Genomic DNA, 5,613 nt, shown 5'->3' with positions numbered 1-5,613 from the left:
CCATTCTACTCTCTGTTTCTGCATATTTCATTTTTAAATGAATTCCAAGATTCAAGCAGTAAAATGTGTGGATAAAATTGGCCTTTTTGGTGGTTTTGAAAAATGTGATGTGTGTTAAGTTCTTTAAGATGACTTTAATTGACCAGCCAGATTGTACTAGTTCAAATGCATTCAGTAACTAAGCCGTACTATGGAGTATCAACATATATTTATTGTCATCCATCTCTCTATTTATCTACTTTCATACTGGCTCTTGTTTTCCTGCTAACATTTCTGCTAAGACTGTTTTCTGATCAATAGAGAAACCAACTCTGCTATAGCAACTTTTTCTGACCCCGGAACTCTGAAGAGAACCCTAGAGTCAAAACAAATCCTTTTCCTGACTTGGGATACCAAGCAGGTTAAACCACGCTTTTCAGCAGTCCTGTAACTCAGATTCCTGAGGGCTGTGCCTGCTGCCGTTGTCATCACAGGCTCTCTGAGAACTGAATTGTCTTTGAACACACTGGCACTGTTCCAAAGCCTTCACTTCCTGTTCCCTGATCACTTGACTGCAGAGCAATTATAAACAACCAAATTAATTAATTATATAATTAAATGTCTTTCTCTTTTAGGAATGGATCTTCATTCATGTCTATTACAATCTCAAAGTACTGGAGGAAGGTCATAATGCAGGCTCTCTGAAAATCAGGTATGTCAGAGCTCCCTCTCTGTCAGCCACAGGGCAAGCAAGGCCACTTGTAGAGAGCTTACTTGTGTGGACAAATTCCATCTGTGTTCTTACTGTAAGGAGGTCATTTAAATTTTAATTCTTAATATTATGAGATTTTTCGAGTAAGTTACCAAAGGGGGGAAAAGTGACATTTTTTCATACAGATGCATATTTTCATTTCCAACAATTATAGCTTTAGGTCATCTTTTTTTTTTTTACCTAATTATTGATTATTTCAAAAATATGTCAATATTTGTTGAATTTTGCAAAATTCTTTCCTTTGAAATTGCATAATGCACCTTTAAACTTCCTCAGATAGGTTAGCTCATATTACAAATGAGTACTACATGGCACAGAGAGTTAATCATTTGATTCAAGTTCACACAGTTTAATCAATTTGCATTCAGAAAATAAAACATTATTCCAATTCACCATTGTTTAGCTTCTATAGTCCTATGATTTCACTTTAAGATTTTATATATTTTTTAGAAAACTAGCCAATATTGTTTTAATCCAGCTTCCCAAATAATTTTTGAGCGCCTATTTATTTTGTTCTTTCCTAAGTATACATCTGTCTACTCTTTAGTATATGTAAACATTTTATGTGCTAAGCTTAAAAATATTTTTAGGGATTGTATTATAGAGAAAATTGGTAAAAATGTTCTACTCTATCATGGGACTTCAACATTATGGTCAGAAACTTAATCTGAAAATTCCAAGTTTATAAAATGAGCATATATGCAAATAAGTATATAAGAATAGATTTTAAAAATGTTTCCATCTGACTCATAAAGGCTAAGTGAGCCATGAAATGTGAAAATCTGAAACAAATGAAACTGAGGAGGAAATTCAAACATGTCCAGAGCAACAAATACGGTTTGTATGATTTTTGTCTGTTGTTTGTTTTTGTTTCTAGTTATCTAGAGTGTATCTTCAGTGATGGATGATATGAAAAAATAACCCCCATTAATTTCAACAGTCTGAGTATTGAATATATTAGAAATCTGGAAACTTATGAAAATTTATGTGATATGTTACTGCCTTGCTTCTCTTTGGCCATTTTCTCTGCTTTTGTTGTCTGGCCATGTTCAAATCCCTCTTGCCCATTAGATATAAAACTTTGAAAGTAGGTACTATGTCTTAATCCATCTTTACATTTCCAGATTCTGCTAGCACAGGGTTTGGCTCAAAATAAGTAATCAGCAAATTGTTGAATGATTAAGTGACTTGAAAAAAAATCACATTGACTTAAATATTAGTAAATGTTAAAGAAAAAAATTACCCAAATTTAAATGTTTTCCTAGAAATCTTCTCCATCTACCCTGCCACTCCTGTCTTTATCTTAATTAAATGGAAGTTAAGAGGGGGGAGGATATATATTTTGTCTTTGAAATTAAAAGAATCAAAATACAAGGATGTTTATACAAAGTAAAAGTAACAATTTGAAATGGAGCTTGAAAGATGTGTAAGATTTTGAAAGCAGAGATTGGAGTACTTAAGTTTGGAAGGAAAAACACAAGCAAAATCGTAATAGTATAAGATTGATTATGTGAAGCAAGAGCAGTAGATAAGCTTAATTGGAGCCTAGAGTAGGTATACAGGAGGAACTTTGCAAATCTAGGCAACAGCCTTAAGCACCAGGCAGATGAGTTTCTCTTAATTTGTTAGAGACAAACACAGTAAATTTTTAAAGATCTTATTTTTATATATACTAGTTTCTTTTTATTTGATTTAATTGTATGTTCAGCCTGTATATAAGTATCATTCTGAGTATAGGTGACTATTCCCTCATTTATTATTCATTTAGCAGTACATGATCTTAAATTTCCAGTATAGGCATACTTTCCTGCCTTTTGAATATTTGTTTAAAAAACAATTTTTATTAATGTATTTTTAAGGAAGAAATCATTGTATGTATTCTCATTGGCCTCTGATTCAACTGTTTGCATCCTCTCTCTTCATGTAAATGAATGTGCCTCTGTTTTACTGCCTGACTCTTTAAAAGTCAGAGCCATTTTTATATTTTAAACCCTCACACTTGGTGAAGTATAGATAAGACCAAATTAAATGTTTCTATTTTTCAAATGATGGTGAATTTCACCCCAAAATATTAGTTTCATTTTGATTCAGCTATAAAGATGTGAAGACCTAGTATATTAAGGTATGGAGTGGTTCAAGTAGTTTTATAGAGTCTTAGAACAATTTGTGGTATGTTATTTTTAACTTTGCATGCTAAGGGAAGCCAAGATCGAACCCTTTAGGATATGGAATAGTCCCTTGAGTCAGATTTTAAACAAATCCCTTTCTTACACCTCTCCTCAAGACCACTACATGAGGAATAAAACTACTGGGTCAATTCCAAATCACTCTAAAATGGAATTGAATTGATACTTACTTCTCAAACAAAAGTAAGCTAGAATAAGGTCATTCTTGAATATCAGAGTAGGTACCATTATTGTCAGCATTATTTTTCAGACCGCTTAATAAAAAACACACATAGATAAGGAGTTAAAAGGAAAGAAAGAAGTAAATTCTCCAGTCTCATGATCATAATGCCCTTATCACTTACGTTTTTGTACTAGAATCTGAAATTCTCACAGAATGAACTGTAAGAAACAATCTAAGAAAACGGCACAATAATAGAAATGGAATTTCAAATTTACCCTCTTGGCGTTTTAAGCATTTCACTCTTTCTTTCTTTGTCGTCTTCCCTGGTATTGCTACTCTACGCACTTGGCGACTTGAGGCTGATCATCTAGTGAGGCCCCTGGCTCTGGCACTTCAGCCTTCATCTGCCCTCAGCCAGTATTCACCAGGCATGAAGAAATGGCTCTCCCCTCAGCTGTAACAGGCAGAAAAACTGCCCTTTATACCCAGTGCACTTTGGGTCCTCAGAGAAAAGCAAGGAGATGTCAAGTGAGGTCTAAGTCTTCCTGCGTCTCTGCTCCAGTGTTTATCTTTCGTTTCTGCAGTTGTTTTTTTATTTTTCAAATACATAGGTTAAAGAGAAACAATGTGGACTAAATCCTGGAGGTTAAAATAGTTTTCCTCATTGTACTCCCTGTTTTCTTTTCCCTTGTCTATTAAATTTAAAACAAATTTGCTATGAAATAAAGTGGACCTCTGACAACACCCTGAAGTTTGAATTGGTATTATTATATATTTTTTTCTCCATTAGGGCTGGCTCCTGTGTAACTATGCCTGCAGGAAAGGAGATACTGCTCAAGCAGGCACTGTTACCATTTGGGCTTATAATATGCCTTTTTTATGGATTATTTTGCATTTCTCTCCTGGTGATAATAGCAATGTAATTTCAAAGTATTCTTTAGTAGAAGCTCCTATTTATTATTATGGTGATAGAAGAATGCTATTTGCCCTGGTCACACTACTTTACCTATGGTTACATTTACTCAGCAACTGCTTATTGGAAGGCTGGCTTAGTTTACTGATATTTCACTTAATGATTTAGGTGAGAATAATGGCAAGCATTACATATGGAAGGAAAGGTGGTCTGGGATTACCCAGAGAAGTGTGGGTTGCATTTTGTTGCATTTCTGTATGACATTCCCTTAAATGCCACAGCATAGGAGGAAGTATTCCAGGCTGAAAGGTCCAACAAGCCCATGCAACAGACCTGAGAATCAAGAGACGTTTTGACTCCCTACTCTCCATGAGCAAGACATTTCACCTCTTCACACTTCAGAATCTTTGTCTGTAACATAAATGAAGGGCTTGGCTACCTCCAAAGACTTTCTCAGAAATAAATGAGTGTGCCTAGCAGTGTCAAACATTTAAATCATGTCAGATCCTTGCTCAGGCATATGGCTGGATGATTAAAAGGTATGGGCTCTATAGCTTGCACTACAATTTTCCGTATCTCTAAAAAACAGAATCCTGTGTGGCAAAATAAAGATGATAGAAAAAAAATAAGTTGAATCTGCTATAAATGTATGAATCATAGGTTTACCTGCAGTAGTACTGTTACCTGAGACGGTTGATTTGCGTTGCTTGTCTATCATGTAAAGTATCATGGTAAGGGTGAAATGCAGGGCGCTAGGTGAAAATAAAAGAAGTACTTTGGAAAATAAACATTTGAATGACAAACTGTCCTCAGGGAAGACAGTTGGTTTTACACGTGAACGTGACTGGTAGAATGCACAAATATTTGGACAGACAGTCTGGTGTGCTCCTGTGAGGGTGTTTTTGGATAAGGTTAACATTTAAATAGATTGCCCTTCCTAATGTAGGTGGGCCACATACAATTTATGTTTTGAACAGAACTAAAAAGTCAACCCTTCCCCAAGTAAGAAAATTCCTTAGGCCTGACTGCCTTCAAACTCGGACACCAGCTTTTTCCTGCCTCCGTGATCACACTAAAACATTGTCTCTTTCAAGGTCTTGAGCGGGCTCTCAAGTCTGGAACACTACCATTAGCTACCCTGGTCCTCAGCCTTTGAACTTAAGACTGGGACCATATCATCAGCTATCTTGGGTCTTCAGCCTGCTGACTTGTCCTATAGAGGTTGGGACTTGACATAATCATAGGAGTCATTTCTTTATAAAAAATATCTTTCTAAATATTCTAATTATTCCATATTTTAGAATATAGTATGCATGTTGTGTGTGTCTGTGTGTATTTATATGTATGTGCGTTCATATCCTATTGGTTGAGAATAATATACACAGATAAAAAAGAAGACATTCATGTATTTTAAAATTTTCGGGTTTACGTATTGATACTAAGCACAAAAAGAACAGAAAGTTGGTACAATTGACTGCAGTTTTCCCTTGATTTCTTATGAAAACCATTTAGATGTGCTTTGCTTCATAACCCAGGGAAGAATATCTAAGAAAGAGAGCAAATTAGTCCCTTATACAGGCAATGTTGAGCCATTGTGTGG

General features: G+C 35.1%; 1 long non-coding RNA gene across 1 annotated transcript; it reads left to right on the top strand.

The window, feature by feature from the left end:
• Positions 1 to 1,504: 1,504 nt before the first annotated feature.
• On the top strand, positions 1,505 to 3,592 carry LOC130682698 (uncharacterized). Its single transcript, XR_008995988.1, has 3 exons — positions 1,505 to 1,588; positions 2,611 to 2,674; positions 3,459 to 3,592. It is a non-coding gene; the product is annotated as an uncharacterized LOC130682698 (long non-coding RNA).
• Positions 3,593 to 5,613: the final 2,021 nt, after the last annotated feature.

Source organism: Manis pentadactyla, chromosome 2, assembly GCF_030020395.1.
Source record: "Manis pentadactyla isolate mManPen7 chromosome 2, mManPen7.hap1, whole genome shotgun sequence".
Classification (NCBI taxonomy): Eukaryota; Metazoa; Chordata; class Mammalia; order Pholidota; family Manidae; genus Manis; species Manis pentadactyla.
The sequence above is the reverse complement of the archived record's forward strand: the minus strand, read 5'-3'. Positions and strand labels throughout refer to the sequence as shown.